General features: G+C 37.7%; 1 long non-coding RNA gene across 2 annotated transcripts in view; it reads left to right on the top strand.

Moving 5' to 3' along the window:
* The first annotated feature begins 2689 nt into the window (after positions 1-2689).
* LOC141557962 (uncharacterized) overlaps positions 2690-19023 on the top strand; it is a 56328-nt gene continuing 39994 nt past the window's right edge. For both annotated transcript variants that reach the window (XR_012486928.1, XR_012486927.1), the window contains exon 1: positions 2690-2898. This is a non-coding gene — a long non-coding RNA (uncharacterized LOC141557962). The remainder of the gene's footprint in view (positions 2899-19023) is intronic.

Raw genomic sequence — 19023 nt, 5'->3', positions numbered from 1 at the left:
ATGACATAATATCAATACTAAACATATATACACCAAAATAATATAACATCCAAATTCCTAGAGAAAAAGATAAGAATCTGCAAGAAGAATTAGACAACAAAAATATATTAGTGGGAGAGGGGGGTTCTTAATCTTGCTCTCTCATTATTAGATAAATCAAACCACAAAATAAATAAGAAAGAAGTTAAGGAGATAAATAGAATTTTAGAAAAATTAGGTATGCTAGACCTTTGTAGAAAATTGAATGGAGATAGAAAGAAATGTACTTTTTTCTCAGCAATAAATGGAATATACACAAAAACTGGCCATGTATTAGGGCATAAATCCCTCAAAATCAAATGCATAAGGGCAAAAGTAATAAATACATTTTTCCAGATTATGATGCAATAAAAATTAATGTAATAAAGCATCAGAGAAAAATAGGCCAAAAATTAATTGTAAAGTAAACAATCTAATCCTAAAGAATGAGTGGGTGAAACAACAAATCATAATTCCATCCAAAAGAATAATAATAATGAAACAACATACTAAAATTTATGGGATGCAGACAATGCAGTTCTTAGGGGAAGTTTTATATCTCTAGATGCTTACTTGCATAATAAAATAGACAAAGAGAAAAAAATTGGGCATGCAACTAAAAAAGTTAGAAAAAGAACAAATTAAAAAACCCCACTTAAATACAAATTTGAAATTCTGAAAATAAAAGAGATTAATAAAATTGAAAGAAAACTATTGAAATAATAAAAAAACTAAGAGTTGGTTTTATAAAACCAACAAAATAGATAAACCTTTAGTTAATTTTACTATTAAAAAATGAAATCAAATTGTCAGTATCAAAAATGAAAATGGTGAACTTTCCCCCAATGAAGAGCAAAAACAAGGAGCTATTTTGCCCAGCTGTATGACAATAAATATGATAATCTATTAATTTTTATAATTATAACATTTTCTTTGACAGTACATATGCATAGGTATTTTTTTTTTACAACTTTATCCCTTGTACTCCCTTCTGTTCCGAATTTTTCCCCTCCTTCCCTCCACCCCCTCCCCTAGATGGCAGGCATTCCCATACATATTAAATATCTTATAGTATATCCTAGGTACAATATATATGTGCAGAACCGAATTTTGTTGTTGTTGTTGTTGCAAAGGAAGGATTGTATTCGGAAGGTAAAAATAATCTGGGAAGAAAAATAAACAAAACAAAACAAAACAAAAAACAATGCTCATAGTTTACACTCATTTCCCAAAGTTCCTTTTCTGGATGTAGCTGATTCTGTCCATCATTGATCAATTGGAATTGGATTAGCTCTTCTCTATGTTGAAGATATCCACTTTCATCAGAATACATCCTCATACAGTATCATTATTGAAGTGTATAATGATCCCCTAGTTCTGCTCGTTTCACTCAGCATCAGTTGATGTAAGTCTCTCCAAGCCTCTCTGTATTCCTCCTGTTGGTCATTTCTTACAGAACAATAATATTCCATAACCTTCATATACCATAATTTACCCAACCATTCTCCAATTGATGGACATCCATTCATTTTCCAGTTTCTAGCCACTACAAAAAGGGCTGCCACAAATATTTTGGTATGCACAGTTTGATAACTTTTTGGGCATAGTTCCAGATTGCTCTCCTGAATGATTGGATTCTTTCACAGCTCCACCAACAATGCATCAGTGTCTCAGTTTTCCCACATCCCCTCCAACATTCATCATTATTTGTTCCTGTCATCTTAGCCAATCTGACAGGTGTGTAGTGGTATCTCAGAGTTGTCTTAATTTGCATTTCTCTGATCAATAGTGATTTGGAACACTTTCATATGAGTGGAAATAAGTTTCAATTTCATCATCTGAAAATTGTCTGTTCATATTCTTTGACCATTTATCAATTGGAGAATGGCTTAAAATCAAAGATTCTTCAACAGATTGACTATGATTACAAAAAAAAAAAAAGTTAAGAAAGCCAGAGGTTTCCAGTCTGGCTGACTGATATGATTGTGATGCTGCTGATGACAAGGAAAAGGATAAAAATCTCCTCAGATAAAATTTCTGGAAGTCTAGGAATTTAGATGGAAGAAAAAGTTATATCTTTATTTTCTCTCTTCACTCAAATTTGTTATTTTCTTCAATCACTAAAGATGATAAACATTATTCCTAGAAAATTTCAGCAAAGGTGGTTGATGACATAAAAAGGGCTGAGAATTCTGACACTATTGTTGATAGTCCCCTCTACCTACTTTGGTTGTACTTACTGGAATGAAATTTGTAGCTATCTTCTAAAAGGTAAAGCAGGTCTCGAGACCCAATCACCTCAACTATAAACTATTCAGTGATAGAAAATGAAAATATCCAGTGGGAGAAAAAAAAAATTTCCTAACAACATGGAAGCTGCTGTCCAAATTTCTTACGAGTTGAAAGAGAGAAAATGTTTTGTTGAGAGCCAACAATTTCGGCCCAGGTGCTCTTCCCCCCTGCAAGGGAACCACACCTTAGGCAAACAGTTCTGAGAATCGGCCGAACACAGAATGTTCTAACATTGTATGTCCTAACAGCAAAATGTTCCTGTTTGTTGAACCAGCCATCGCCCATGTTCCCTTCCCAGGCCCAACCCTACTTCTCTTCCTCATGCTTCTTGCTAAATAAGCCGTGCCTGAGAACATTAAAATAGACCTTGACAAGAACTTGCTTGGTCTCGCTCTTCTTTCTCGCCTGTTTCTCTTTCAGGCTGGGTTGCCCTTGACCCCTCGAATAACTGAGTCCCGCTGGATGGGACTAGTGGTGCCCAACGTGGGGCTTGAGGTATGGACCCTCGCCAGATGGACCCCCTCCCAGAGAAGTCGTCTGGACCGTTGGAAGGACCACTTTCGCCACTCATGAGAGTTCCAGTCCTTGGTAAGTCTTAACCCGTCCATCTCATAGAAATGGGTCATAAGTTATCTAAGGAACAAGTTTTTATAAAGCCTCCTTCAGAGAAAGAGGAGTTAGAGTAAAGAAAAAAAGATTTAGTTAAGTAGTTTCTTTTTATAGATGAAGTTTGTCCTTGGTTTCTTATGAACGGGCCAGAGATCCATCCCCAGAAATGGCAGAAAGTAGGCAGAGACCTAAATAATAAATTATAAAAGGAGGGGCCAAATGCTGTCTCCGTAACTGTTTTCTCTTATTGGGGCTTGATTCGTGACATTGTAGAATCGGCACCTAACGACCCTGACAAACAACAGCTCTTGTCAGTCACGGAATATTGCCTCTGCCCTTTGTCTTGGGCGGCCTCTGTGGCCTCTATTCCCCTGGCTGAGAAGAGCCCTTCCAGGCCCCCCTCTGTCATTATTGAGATGCCTGCCATTCAAAGAGAGTCCCTCTATCCCCCCCTGCCTCAAGAAGCCCCGCCATCAGGTGATTTGCTAAATTTCCTCATATTTACTAAGAATTCTGACGATGATGCCCTCAAGCCTAGGGATGCGGCCGTGCTGGAGGAAGAGGCGGTCCATTACAACAACCCTGACTGGCCCTTTTTCACAGCAGGGTCCTTGCGAAGTCCCCCTCCTTCCACAGTCCAGACTTGCACGCCTGCTCTCTCCGCCCCTGCCCTACCCCCTGCCACTCTTATTGAGGCTAAAACACAGCTCTCGACTCAAGTTAATGATCTCAAGGAGGTCCTCGATCTCCAACGGCAATTTGTGCAGCTTTCTACTGAACTTTCTTCCTTGCAAAATTCGCTTAAAAAGACCATCCTCCTCCCGGCTTCAAGCCCAGTGGCTGTCCTCCTTTGCTGCCTTACAAGAAGGGCCCCCTTATCAAATCAAAAAACCTGAAATTGGCCTTTCCTATAATGACTCGTTCCAATAAATCCATTGCTTCTTCCATTGATGATTCCCCTTCATCCTCTGCTGAAGGGCCTGCTGTGGGCACAGACTCTCAGGGCGATTCAGATAGCGAAGAGGAGAATAAAAAATGAAAATGAAAATGAGGAAGATGATCAGACAGTGCAGGGTGCCCCTCCAAGGGAATTCCGTAAGCTCCATTTTAAAACCTTAAAGGACTTAAATGCCGCAGTCAAAGCCTACGGACCTAACGCTCCTTTTACCCTTTCAGCCCTTGAGGCCATGTCTCCCAGCGGCTACTTGCTCCCCTCTGAATGGGTTTGTCTAGTTCAAGCAGTCCTGTCACGTGGCCAGTTCCTGACTTGGAAGGCAGACTTTTTTGATTGCTGCCAGTCCGTGGCCACTGCTAACTTAAAATCCCCACGCTTGCCCTCCGCCAACTGAATGTTTGAGAAACTCAGCAGACAAGGGAAATATGCGGTAGAGGCCCAACAGCAATGTTTCCCTGTTGGCCTTTTAGCCCAAACTGCAAATGCTGCCCTTGCCACGTGGAGAGCCCTGCCTAATACAGGCTCGCCCTTTGCCCCCCTAAACAAAATCTTTCAGGGTAGCCAGGAAGATTTTTCTGAATATGTCAGCCGCCTACTTGAGGCTGCCAAAAGGACTTTAGGGCATGAGGCGGCCAATGATCAACTTGTTAAGCGCTTAGCATATGAGAATGCCAATTTTGCCTGTAGGACTGTGCTACGCGGCAAATTTAGAGATAAGACCCTTGATAAGATGATTCACATGTGCCGCGACGTAGACCCCCTCTCCACCAAAATGTCACAGGCTGTGCATCTTGCAGTTGGGGCAGCTCTCCAAACAAGCCAAATATGTGGCCCGTCCACGTCTAAAGCTTGTTTTCGATGTGGCCAGCCTGGGCACTTTGCCCGCCAGTGTGGCCAACCCAACCCTCCACAGTCTGCCCCCGTTGCAGGAAGGGGAGACATTGGGCTATCACCTGCCGTTCCGCCATGGACATTAACGGTCAGCCGCTGCCCACCTTTCAGGGAAACGGCCAGAGGGGCCAGCCCAGGGCCCCTCAGCCCATACCGTTTGTCCGGGCCTCATTGGGCAGCCCGCAAACCCACTCTCCCTCCTCCGAGCAACCCCAGGCAGCGCAGGGGTGGACTTGTGTGCCTCCTCCTCAGCCATATTAAGACCGGAGGATGGAGTGCAGATTCTTTCAACAGGTATCTTCGGCCTCCCTCTGCCCGCTACTTACCTTTTGATTTTGGGTCGCGCCTTCTCTACCCTTAAAGGTCTGTCCATCCACCCCTCTGTGGTTGATGATGACTATACCGGTGAGATCAAGTTGTTAGTTACTGCCCCCTATGGCCCGGTTTCCATTACACAGGGACAGCGCTTAGCTCAAGCATTACCCCTTCCTTTAAATACTGACTACCCTGCTGTTTCTGCCAAACGCGGGGCGTCTCAGCCCGGTTCATCGGATCTCTATTGGGTTCAGAGCATTACTCAAGAGCGTCCCACTCTTAAACTTACTATACAAGGAAAGGTTTTTGAAGGCATTTTAGACTCTGGGGCCGATTCCACTGTCCTTTCACAAGATGCCTGGCCCTCTAGCTGGCCTCTTCAGGCTTCCATGACTCATGTGCAGGGCATCGGACAGTCCAAAAACACCCTGCAAAGCTCACAACTATTGGTTTGGAAAGATGGGGAAGGAAATTCAGGCACTGTGCGGCCATTTGTCGTTCCCAGCCTGCCTGTTAACTTGTGGGCGAGAGATATTTTATCCCAAATGGGACTGGAAGGTGCCCAGAACTTTAGAGCTTCCTCTGAGTACACCTTTATATGATATCCCAATTTATTCCTGGACTACTGCTACTAAGGGAGTAAACCCTTTGGGAAAAGGGCCCTGCCTTCATCCTCAATATCATGTGCCAATCTACCAATCACTGCCATTGATGGGTATTCAAGTCAGTCATGCAGAGAATTTGTACCTGTCTTGCAGCCAATGTAATAAATGTTGGATTTGTTTTTTTATTTGTTCTATCTTCAGAATTGCCAGATTATCCATCAGATTCTGCTAGATCTCTTTGAGGTTAAAGAGCTGACTTATACATCTCAAGAATACTTGCTTGGGTCATCACTACGCTTGTTGCTGACAATGTCACTAAGGAAAGCAGGCCTGCCTGAGTAGGGAAAGATAGGAATAAAGAATAAAAGACATGTTCCCCTGAAATGGACTGACACGAGATAGACAGCTCGGACCAGATTATTCAATTTAAAGCATCATTTATTAGCCAGCTGGCGACTGACCCCACTAGAAGGATAGTAGAGATCAGCCCCAAACCTTTAGTGAGGTATGTTTTTAAGCGCATTTGCTACATCCTGGTACAGCCTTGGGGTTACAAATTTTGGGAATCATTGACAGTTTCTCGTTTGCAATGGGGAAGTGTCTGGACATGAGTGAGCACCCAATGAAACCTGTCGGCATGTTTTGCAATATTGTCCTGACTCTGTTAGACATATACTTCTCAGAAAGTCTAGGGTCTTGTTAACCAAGGGATGGGGCCCCGTCTGAACATCACACTTCCCTTAATTTAGTTTAAGCAACATTTTCCTATAAGCCTGAGGCCCCTTGATCCAGGGATGAGGGGGCCACTCTTTTGTCCATTTCACTTCCCCCTTTTTTATGTTCATAGTTGTGACTCATCTGAGGCCAAAGGGGAATTACTCATTTTGAGGGTGAAAAGTTTCAGGGTCTACAATGACTGATACCAGGATAATGAAGCCTTACAACTGGCCTCCGGGTCATCCAACTACTTAGGCCAGGAGGTGAGCAATTCCCTAATGACACCTGACCAATTTGCATAGAAGCAACAAGATTCTCCCAGCGCCATACACAATCCCCCTTGCTTCATATCGACCTGGAAGCTAAGAAGGCAAATGTAGGGCTGGAGAAACTGAGGCAAGATAGAGTCAGAGAGCTCCCAACATTCTATTAATTGGAGAGTTTGATTGACTGGACAGGACTCTATTCTCAAAGTATCCAGTGGTGAATGTGAGTTCTCAGTGACATGTATGACATGGCTCAGCTACAGAGGCAGACCAAGGCAGGGACAGGGCCAGAACATTGAGAGTGGGAACAGACTATCAATGTGGTTCTGACAGCGGGGTGGGAGACATTTTGATAGGAGCCAGAAAGTCTGAACTCCCTCTTATCTTGAATCTCACATTAACAATTTATAACCTTAGAGCAAGTGGTCCTCAGTCTTCAATGAACCAGAGGGGGGTTTTGCAACTAAGGGGATTGAGGCAGACCAGTTAAGGAAACTGAGGAAGAAAAATTTAGGGAAACTGAGGCAGAACCAATTAGGGAAACTGAGTCAGGACAATTAAAGAGGACTGTGGCACAACATTTCACACTCTCTCTCCTGAATAAACCAAAATAAAACTAGAAAAGAAAAAATGCAAGGACAAGTCTCTCCCTGATAACCCCAGAGTTAACAGCTGTACAAAGGCTCCCTCGTCGCAAGCATGTCAGATTGTCTGCAGTTGGAGCACCATCTCAGCCAGAGAATGCAGTTTGAGATGGACAGTTCACTGTGAGTTAGATGGTCTGCAGTCATTTGTGCACTTAATTCAGTCTCTGCTTACAGAGCAGCAGAGCTCAAGGCCCATTCAGAGGGGCAACCCTCTCCAGGGGAGAAGGGTAAGGCTTCATCTGTCCTCACCCAGAGGAACAGACAGAGCTGCAGAAAGGATCAGATTGCAGAGCAGATTATGCACAGTTAGATCAAAAAAGCAGGCAAATCCCACACTTTTAGATGCCTTATATAAAATCTCAAGGTCCTTTGAGATCGCTGAAATGTTAAGGAACTGGGGTTACAGGACTGGGAAAAAAACCAGATCAGAGAGACTTCCAGTCTCAAGACAGGTGTCTGATTTCTGGTTGTTTCTTTAAAAAATTAATCCCCAAAACTGAGTCTGCCAGGGCATTTCTGACAGAATAAGGGGTTCCAAAGCTAAAGCATCTGAATTAGTGAGATAGAGGGTGGGGTAGAAGTGCTTAAGGCAAAAAAATATACAAGTTTCCCCAATGTTCTATCTCATCCTCACCTCCCCTTTTTTCTCACAGAAAGGAATTATCAAATGACCATTCACATAAAAATCCCAAGAGTGAATCAAGATTCCTATACATAACAGACTAGTACAGTAGCATTTCCTAAAAATCCCTCAAACATAACAGCAATAGTTACACAGATTTAACAAATCCCATCCCAAATCTTAAACACACAGTAATAAATGACTCAGTCAAGGTCTAACAGTCAGTCACCAACCATTCCCAAAGCCCCCCATTTCAGTCCATCAGGTGTGAAGGGACAAAGCTGCTCAGTCAAAACTGAGAACTGATGAAGAAGCTTGGTGGCTCTCAGTCCATGCAGAGGGTGGGTGTGCCATGCTGACAATCAAAGCTGATCATGATTCCAGAAGCAAGTCAGTATCTGTGATTTGACACAAATCTAGAACAGTCTGAGATAAAAAGACTGGTCCACAAGATTGCTGCAAAATGTGAAGATCCAGCAGCTTCCTATGTGAAGAGCTGACAGGCAAACAGCTGTAGTCTCAAGTCTTAACAGCAGCTCTCACCAACCACTGTTAATTGTCCTCTTATCATTTAGAAAATCTAAAAAACCCCCACAAATACCCAATAACAGACATCTAGATGACCAGGCTAAATACTCATTTGCCTAAGCATTTAGGATACAATGATTACATATAATCAGATTGAAAACAGCTAGGTATGACATAATTGAATTGCATTAACAATTCTAGTGACCATTGCTCTGACCATAGAGATCAGTTACAGGAAGAAAAAGTTGCAAGAACATAACTATAACATAACATAAGCAGTCAAAACTCAACCTTCAGCACATACAGGATAAAATAGCTTTAACCCAGTTTTATTCCAATCAATTGTCCCACTAACTGTCAGAGGGTGGAGCTTTAAAACTCCCAAACAGCATTAACTAAGTAAATTTATAAGCCCAAGAAATTTTACCTCCAATAACAGATTCCATTAACCTTATAGTAATAACAGTAAGAAATCTGTCCCAAAAAGTTCACAACTTAAACAATTATCATATCGAAGTATATGTTTCATGAGTGAACATTATACATACAAATCATTTGCTTTTAAAGTAACCAAAACATAGAAAAATATCCCAAATTGCATATTGTCCATAGCAGAAACATTTTCAAAAGGACAAAGAAAAAAAAACTATTATTTTTAGAGGCTTTTTAACCTCAGGATAACCCAATACAATTAATTTAAAACTTATACAGAATGTCCAAATATCACACAAGAGAATCTGAAAGATTCTTAAAAATAGCAACTAAACTTTTAGAAATAATTCTACCAAAGTATGGATCACATTTATGACCATATTCCTCAAACAAGAAAACCATTATGTATCAAGAAACAAATATTCAGTCAATTAACCTAAAATTAAGCCTGTCCCTTTAAATCAGTTTGGGGCACTGGCAGTAACTTGATAAGAAAAAACAAACAAACAAACAAACAAACAAACAACAACAACAACAACAATGGCTGGAACACACTTAGTGGGGTGAGGGGAGGAGAGGATTCCATGTGGTCACCCTTCCCCCACTCCTGAACCCCTGGATAAAAATTCCCTCAGGTTCCCCACTCAATTTCTTACATGGGAATCCTTCTCAAGATTTAGCCCATCAGTTTTACTTTCTCCCAATTTGAAGTTTTTTCCTAAATCTACCAGTTTCCCAACTTTCTCCTTCTTTCATGCTACATACAACTTTCCTAACTAGATGCTCCACTGCTAAAGTAGCAGGAAGCAGTGGGGTGTGGGTGAGTTGCTCTCCTCCACTCTTCTTTCTGCTGCCAAAAACCTCTCTTACTTTCTAAAATCATGCAAACATTTAATTGTTTCTATAAATCAATCATAAATCACCTGTATTCTTCTTTCCAGTCGTCTTCAAAGCTTTAGATTCACAATATAGTAAATACCTAGATAACTCCATAAAGCATAACTTACAATGTTAACATTTATACTGAACCAACCAAACTTCTTTTTTTTTTCTGCCTGTTTGTCTGACCACAATCAGCATCTCTCTTATCTGTCCAGGCAGAGCTTGAATTATATTGTTCTTTCCCTTCCTCTTAATTAATAAAGATATCAATATTCAAACAAATTCCAAGATCTTATACTCAGAATAAACATCTGGCATGCAAAGGCAGTAGCAAAATTATTCCCACAATTTTTAGAATAACCCCAAAGTTCCTAATCAAATGTTTTTCTGCTGCCTGAGTTTCAATCAGATAAAGTTTTATTGCCCTTTACTCTAGCAGGCTCTGAAAACTCTTCAGCCCAGTTTTTTTCTTTTCTTTTACTTACAAATTAGTACATCAAGTTAGAAAGTTTAGAATCACAAGCAAATTTTAAAATAACCAATCCCCAAATTTCTTATTCCTTGTTCTTAAAACTTAACAGAGCTCTTAAATGAACAAAACAGACAAATCACACAGAACACAGAACACATAGTATGAGAAAAAAAAAGAGGAAAAAAAATGCCCCTGAAAAGGTGCTCAGAATCAGATCAGAGCAGATGGATCTTAGACACTCAGGACTGTCCCACAGCATCCCATGGGGGGTCAACAAGGGCTCTGATGCTGTGTCCAACTTAGCACTTGTTATAGATACAGGAGTACTCACCAGACCAGACAGATGGCTGCAGGATAGTCAGGCAGCTGCAGGGACTCTTCAGGATGCTATCGATCAGATTAGAATTTTGGGCTTATGTAGAATCAACCTACACTGTTTCAAACTCGCCTGGGGTTGGGGAACATCAATCCAGTGGCCACCCCCAGGTGGAGAGCAGTGTTGGTGGATCCGACAGAAGGTGAGCCAAAGGCTATCTCGGTAGGAACCTCCAAATGAAATGGACTGACAGGAGATAGACAGCTCGGACCAGATTATTCAATTTAAAGCATCATTTATTAGCCAGCTGGCGACTGACCCCACTAGACAGGATAGTAGAGATCAGCCCCAAACCTCTAGTGAGGTACGCTTTTAAGCACATTTGCCACATCCTGGTACACCCTTGTGGTTATAAATCCCCTTTACTGATTGACTCAGGGGACAATATGACTAAAAGGTAATATGGGGACTGTGTGTTGATCATATGATCTATTCAGAGAAAGAGCCTATATTTCCCTGATTTTTGCTGTTTTCCTGTGCATAAGAAATTTATTTTCATTTTTTTCTTACTTGTATCACATTGTTCCTCTTACTCTCATTCTGATATAGAAAACTTTCTTCACCTCCTACTGCAAATGTCCCACTGCATCATGAAGTGTAAAAATCTAGATGATGCATGCTTCTTCTTTTTTATTCTTTTGACAGACTGCAGGTATGTTTCATCCTCTTCTGGCTCCTCAAAGGACTGACTCCTCAGTTGTCATTGTTCTGATGCACAACTGCTTGGATTGATAAAACTATATTCTTGCAATTTTATCCAAAGGACCAAGGTTATTTTAAAATAGGCCAAAATCTATCCCAAGTTTCCAAATGACCCTTTATACTTTCACAGTTCTGACATGGATGTAATATGCACAATTAATTCATTTTCCTTTTCTGAATCTGTTTGGGATTGGAGGAGACTCAATGCTTTCAGTTATAGACTAAATTAGAGGAAGCATCAAACATGAAGTTCTTGGATCTATATGATTTCTCTGGACTGGTTGCCTTGAAGGTTTTTCCTTTTCCTCCTGAAAAAAACAATGAAAATTCTTTTCAGTTTATATGTTTTTCATCTATCAACGGATCATTCTCTTTCAAAGTAGGAATATTAGGGACATAATAGCAAAGGTAGGATCTATTAAAAAAAAACATGGCTACAGAGACCCCAACACTTAAGTAAAAATTTAAAGTGAAATTTAATGAAGCAATATGTAAAATCTTAATCTTCACAAGTACAAAGTTCATCTTAAGTACAAGATTAAAAGTATGGCTACATTTTGTTGGTGGAACTTTTCTGATTTATAAAGGTCTTCAGAATTTACTAAAGTGGAAGTCATTCCTTTAGTTGATAATCTCTCTGAGATTGTCTCCTATATGTTTTATATATATTATACATGCTTTTAATTAATTACAGCCCATTAGAATTGTGAGTTCCTTGGCGGCAGGGACTGTTTTTACCTTTCTTAGTATCCCCAGAACTTAGCATAGTACCTAAAACATAGGATTCATAGAGTTGGTGGCTCTGCTTTTTATAGTCAAAGTTGGATCACATATAAAGTATTGTATTAAATTGTGAGTGCCACATTTTAGGCAAGATAATGATAAAAATAAAGTGTTCAAAGTATAGCAAAAAAAAAATCTCAAGATCATGCATAATTTCAACCAAATGAAATAAATATATTTAGCCTCAGAGAGACCAAGGGAGATATTATTGCTCTAACAAGGTCTCTTTAGAGATGTTTACTAGATAGAAGAGAAATTAGGCTTGTTCTGCTTGGCTGAAGGACAAAACTTAGAAGTAGTGCTGGCAAGTTAAAGAAAGACAAATACAGATTAGATGCAAGGAAAAACTTATTAAAAATTATCCCTTTGTTAGTCTGGTAAAGCCTTCAAATGGAACTTTCTCAGGAGGCTTTTCAAATGATAAGAAAAGTGATTGATTATATTTCTGTTATATTAATAACCCATTTTTTCCACTTTTGGATAACTTTTATTAATTGGCTATTTAGGTGGCACAGTAGGTAGAATACTGGTTTTGGACAGAAGACTCATTTTTCTGAATTTAAAACTAGCTTTACTAATTGGTGACCCTGTGCAAGTCATCTAACCCTATTTGCCTCAGTTTCCTCATCTGTAAAATAAACTGGAAAAAACAGCAAATCACTCTACTCTATTTCCCAAGAAAACCTCAAATCAGTTCACATGGACATGACTGAACAACAACAAATTGTTAAGAAGTTTTTCCTGACATCAAGCTTAAATTTGCCTTTTTTGGACTTCCCTGATATCTTTTTTTTCTCCTTTTTAAAAATTAATTTTATAATTATAACTTTTTTTTGATAGTACATATGCATGGGTAATTTTTTACAACATTATCCCTTGCACTCTCTTCTGTTCTGAATTTTCCCCTCCTTCCCTTCACCCCCTCCCCTAGATGGCAGGCATTCCCATACATGTTAAATATGAATAACCCATTAGTATTGAGGTTTTTCCTTTCTTTTCCTCATTCAGGGACCAGTCCCCACAGGTCACTCAGCCAGTCTCTGAAGGACAAAGCTGACAGATAAAAATGGCCAGATTCTTTGGGTACGTGCTCTATGATCTTGTAGGTCTTACTTCTGTTTAGAGTAGAGTGATCTACAGAATCTTATCTAGGGGCACTCCAGCCCTAAGGCACTGAGCTCATACCCTTGTACTCCTCCATTGCAGTCTGGGGGAACAACTCATGAAGGAGAAAAATCAACCAGAGCAGTCCAAATACAAATGGATTTGATATCTTTGTCCAGCTTCCAGCAACAGAATCTCTTGATCAAGTCACATTCTCAGCAAAAAGAGCTAAAGACTTTTAGTTCTCCTCCTCATTAATACATCCACCACCTCATTTATTGTTCACCAGAGCTGATTTTCACCTGTTAGGGAGACCTTTTCCAAAGGCATTTAAGCATTTCAGAAATTTCCAGGGTTTTGTCTTTAATTACCAAGAGAAACAACTGACTATTAAGTCATTATCAGCTAGTCTAATTAATAAATTGATTATTAATTACCTAGAAACTGTAACTCGGGCTTTTCATTCATTTGGTGCACACTTTAAAAAAGAATTACAAAGGAAACTATTAGTTATAATGAAGCAAGCTGGCAAAGTATTACAAAAGTAAGTTCATAAATTCCAAATTAAGAGCTCATGAATTAGAAAAAATCCCCAAATGTGACAAATAGGTGAGACAGTAGGCAGTGCTATGACTGGAGTCAAGAGGACTGGGCTCAAATATGGCCCCGGACAATTGCTAGCTGTGTGACCTGGGCAAGTCACTCAACCCTGTTTGCCTCAGCATCTTATCTGTAAAATGAGCTGGATATGGAAATGGCAAACCATTCCAGTTACCAAGAAAACCCCAAATGGAGTTCCCAAAGAGTCAGGCATAAGTGAAAAATAACTGAACCACAAAGTGACGTGGGTTAACTGATGGGGCAGATACTGGAAACCATACAACAATGCCTGGATGACCAAGTGACAACAAGTACATCGTAGAGGATATTTTTCTTGGGTAGGAATTGAACTAGTTAATCTTTGAAGTCCTTTCCAATTCTAAGAGTATGATTGAGTTAGAAATTAATTGGGGGGAATAAGAGAAAACAGTAATTATAATCAAATCAGTAAACCACTACAAGTATGAGCCATTTGTTAAAGCATGAGAATAGTTATGTAGAAGAGTTTTGCAATGGGATATCATTCTATTTTTTTGAAAATGGGATTTTAAAAGGAAATCATTTGTGTAAAATAGGAAAATAAGTGAATAACATGGGCAAGACATTTGTAGGACATTCAAAGGTATTAAATAAATGCTGCAATAATTATTATTTTTTATTATTAATAGTTTTTATTTACCAGATATATGCATGGGTAATTTCACAACATTGGCAATAGCTAAACCTTTTGTTCTAATTTTTCCCCTTCTTCCTCCCCCCTTCCAGATGGCAAGTTGACTAATACATGTTAAATATGTTAGCGTATAAATTAAATACAATATATGTATACATGACCAAACAGTTGTTTTGCTGAACAAAAAGAATTGGACTTTAAAATAATGTACAATTAGCCTGTGAAGGAAATCCAAAATGCAGGCAGACGAAATTAGAGGGATTGGGAATTCTATGTAGTGGTTCACAGTCATCTCCCAGAGTTCTTTCACTGAGTGTAGCTGGTCCAACTCATTACTGTTCTATTGGAACTGATCTGGTTAATCTCATTGCTGAAAATGGCCACATCTATCAGAATTGATCCTCATATAATATTGTTGTTCAAGTATACAACGATCTCCTGATCCTGCTCATTTCACTCAGCATCAGTTGATGTAGTCTCTCCAGACCTTTCTGAAATCATCCTGTTGGTCATTTCTTACAGATCAATAATATTCATATACCACAATTTATTCATCCATTCTCTAATTGATGGGCATCCACTCAGTTTCCAGTTTCTGGCCACTACAAAGAGGGCTGCCACAAACATTCTTGCACATACAGGTCCCTTTCCCTTCTTTAGTATTTCTTTGGGATATAAGCCCAGTAGTAACACTGCTGGGTCAAAGAGTATGCACAGTTTGATAAGTTTTTGAGCATAGTTCCAAATTACTCTCCAGAATGGCTGGATAATAATTATTATTTTTAATGTGTAGATAAGAGTACATATTAGTACATCCTAATGCTCACTCATTTTCATAAAATGTTGAATTCATTACTATGAAATTTCGTCTAAATGAAAACTTGAAAAATTCTGACAAGATGGAAGGGTGATCAGCTGAAAGAGCATCCAATTTAATATCCCTCCACAAAAATAAGTGGAACAAATCGCAATGATTTTTTTTAAATGCAAACAAAAAAAGATTAAAAAAACTCAAAAGATGGCAGTTAATTAGATAAGAAAAGCAAAAGAAAATGGGCAAGAAGAAAAAGAAATATATATTACAATATTCCAAATATTTTAATACTCTAAGGAGAATTCAATATAAGGGGAAATAAAGTAATTTTGTGGTCAGTGGATTATACCCAGAATCTGGGTACATCATAAGATATGTCAAACTGAATTGGAAATAAAAGGAAACAAAAATGAAACTATCACTGGTAAACTAGGAGTTGATAATGATTTGGAGCCCAAGAACCCGGATTAAAATCAAATCTCTAAGTCCTTACTAACTATATCCCTGGATAATTCACTTGACCTCTAAGAGCCTCAGTTCCTCATCTGTAAAATGATTGTATCGGTATAGATGAAGTCTAAAGTCCATTTAAGTCTTAAGCTATAAGTTTTATCAGGCTTATCTGCTAAAATGGAACAAGACAAAAATAATACGAATAAATAACAATCAACATAAAATGTGAACTAACATCATGAAAACAATGAAAAATAAAACATACTGGAGAACAAATTGGAAGTAGTTAAAAGACAAGAAAAAAACATCAAAGATCAAATAAACTGAAAAAAGCTTATTTAAAAACTTCATTAGCGGAAGTAGTAATGACTAAGAGAGATGACTAAACAAAATTTATAAGCAAAGAAACAATTAAGCAATAATGCTAAGAGATATGTCATTAGACTCCTTGCAAAATACAAAATGTTAAACTGCTTGAATTTTCAGAAATTGTACAAGAAACTTTCTGTAAATATTGAAAACAAAGTTGCTATGAAGATGAACAAAATCTATTGTGTGCTAACAAAAATCAATGCCATTTCCAAATCCCCAAAACATACATACTTTTAGTGATTAAAAAAGAGTGCTTTTCAAGTAAGTAAAAACAACAACACTTGGAATGAATTGATCTTCAATTTAAATGGACAGGCTTATTTACTCAAGAACAAAAAAAAAATGCAAAGCTAGAATATGACATTGGAAAAGAATCAAGAAAATCTGACTTTATACTAAAACTTTCTTATCAAATGAACTAGGAATAATAAACATAAATCAGATTTTTGATTCTCTACAATATTTCATGCAGGTCTACAAGAAAGATATGCTTATTAAAAAAAAATTCACTTGCAAATATGTACATTTATTCCAGAGTCTAAAGTAGTAGGAACTTAGATTTGCAAACTCATAACAAACAAGTAAAAGTGGAGGCAACTAATTTTAAAATGCCAAAACACTAAAAGAGAATTTATTGCAAATGTTATGCATAGTTATCATGCTATGTTATTTCAAGTAAGGTTGCCAGATCTGGGAAAGGGATCCAAATATATCTTACACCACTTGAGTAAAACAAAGATGGGGTTGTACCAATATGAAATGGCAAGAAAATATAGTGTATAGATTTAGGAATGGAATTCAGGGAAGCAAAATGACAGCTGGTCATCTTCTATTGACATATCTTAAAGCTAAGAAGGTACTTTAGAGGCTATCTTGCCCTATTTCATTATTAGGTAATTTGTTCAAGGTCATGTAGGGTAGTAAATGATTAAACAAGAATTTGAATCTTGGCCTTCTGACTCCAGAGCCAACACCATACTGCAATGTAAATTGCAACTGTGGGGGTAGTAGCTCAGACTTAGAACAAATGACACAAGTGATGATACGTTTACCTTAGAACACCGGAGACCAATTTCAATGTATCAAAGACTGACAAAATTAATAAATACCGACTGATAATATTATTAACATTTTAAGGTCACAAAAAAGGGCAGAAATGTATTAAATAATCCCATAAATCAATGAGTACTACTTACATATCCAATGTAACCACAAAGGGTTGCAAAAGTTTAATACAAGCAGCTAATAGCAGCTTAGGAGATACAGGGCTATATATTTGTGTCAAGAAGATCTAACTTTAAATTTTGCCTTAGACATTTATTTGTTCTGTGACTATTGACAAATTATCTAACTTCTCAGGATCTCAGTTTCTTCATTTGTAAAATGGGGATAATGGTACCTATCTCACATGTTTTATTATTACCAAATCAGAGGAAAGGAATAAGGAAATATAAAGTCCCACTATAAGAATATGAGTAAATTAGGAATTGTGGTTTACTGCCATTGGTATATATATATATATATATATATATATATATATATATATATATATATATATATATATATATACACACATATATATATATATATATATATATATGATAAATATAATATATATAATTACATATATATATATGATAAAGAAATATGAAATTACTATATTAAACAAAAATTACCTCTGTGAAAATATCAGTATCAAGCATCTACATCTGATGGAATAGTGGTAAAAAAAAAGTTATCTGGGTATAATTATTAAATAGAAAATCAAATAAGAATGAAAGACTAGAAAATCTCAATGTAGCAGAATATTATACATCAAAATAAACCCAAGAAAAAATTCATTTGTTTAGAACAGGGGTTCTCAAACTATGGCCTGCTGGGTTATGGCAAATGGGCTGAAGAGCGGAGACAGAGTGCGAGTTTTTGTTTTTACTATAGTCCGGCCCTCCAACAGTCTGGTGAATTGGCCCCCTATTTTAAAAGTTTGAGTATCACTGGTTTAGAATGTTGAAGATCATAGATTAGATAAATATGAAAAGAGAAATGAAAATGGGATATAAATATATATATATATATATGTGTGTGTGTGTGTGTACATATATATTTTAAAACAAATAAGGATCATCTTTAGGCTTTAATGTCATTTTTCTTGTTCTACAATGAAGATAATGAGGCTCATTCAGATTGTTCAAGGGCACAAAAAAGCTTGTGAATGAACACTAGAGCTAGAATAGGACTCTAGATTTCGGGACTCTACAATTGGTGATCTTTCTTCTATATTATCTACCTCCTTGAACAGTCTCTCAATTTCATCATTTTACCTGGAAGTCTTAGTTTAAAGTTTGCTTCCGACACTAATTGTATGACCATAGTCAAAGTCCTTAAAATTTAGAAGAGGCCATTTACTTATCTATACACAGTATGAATATCTACACTTTATTTAGCTTATTACCAAGAGAGCTGTTGACAGAAAAGAACTTTATATAAAATCTAAATATTACAACAACAACAACAAAAAATAGGGAATGTTTACAAAAAATGGTCCTAGAACAATTAAATTCTTTTTTTTTTTTTAGAACAATTAAATTACTTATAAGTGTGTAAAAAAATCACACATTCTAAACATTTTTCTGGATTAAAACAGCATTATAAGGAAAACATGAAAGAAAGATACAATTATTTATTTAAAAAATCAAATTATTTTTCCCTTGACAGATCATCTCTAGTGTCATTGATGTGGTGCTTTCCCAATGTGTGCTATTTCTTGCCTACATATTCTCTCTCTCTCTCTCTCTCTCTCTCTCTCTCTCTCTCTCTCTCTCTCTCTCTCTCTCTCTCTCTCTCTCTGTTATTATAGCTTTTTATTTACAAGATATATTCATGGGTAATTTTTCA

The sequence above is a fragment of the Sminthopsis crassicaudata genome, chromosome 2, assembly GCF_048593235.1.
Source record: "Sminthopsis crassicaudata isolate SCR6 chromosome 2, ASM4859323v1, whole genome shotgun sequence".
In the NCBI taxonomy this organism is placed as follows: domain Eukaryota; kingdom Metazoa; phylum Chordata; class Mammalia; order Dasyuromorphia; family Dasyuridae; genus Sminthopsis; species Sminthopsis crassicaudata.
Note: the sequence above shows the minus strand (reverse complement) of the source record. Positions and strands in the feature narration are given on the sequence as shown.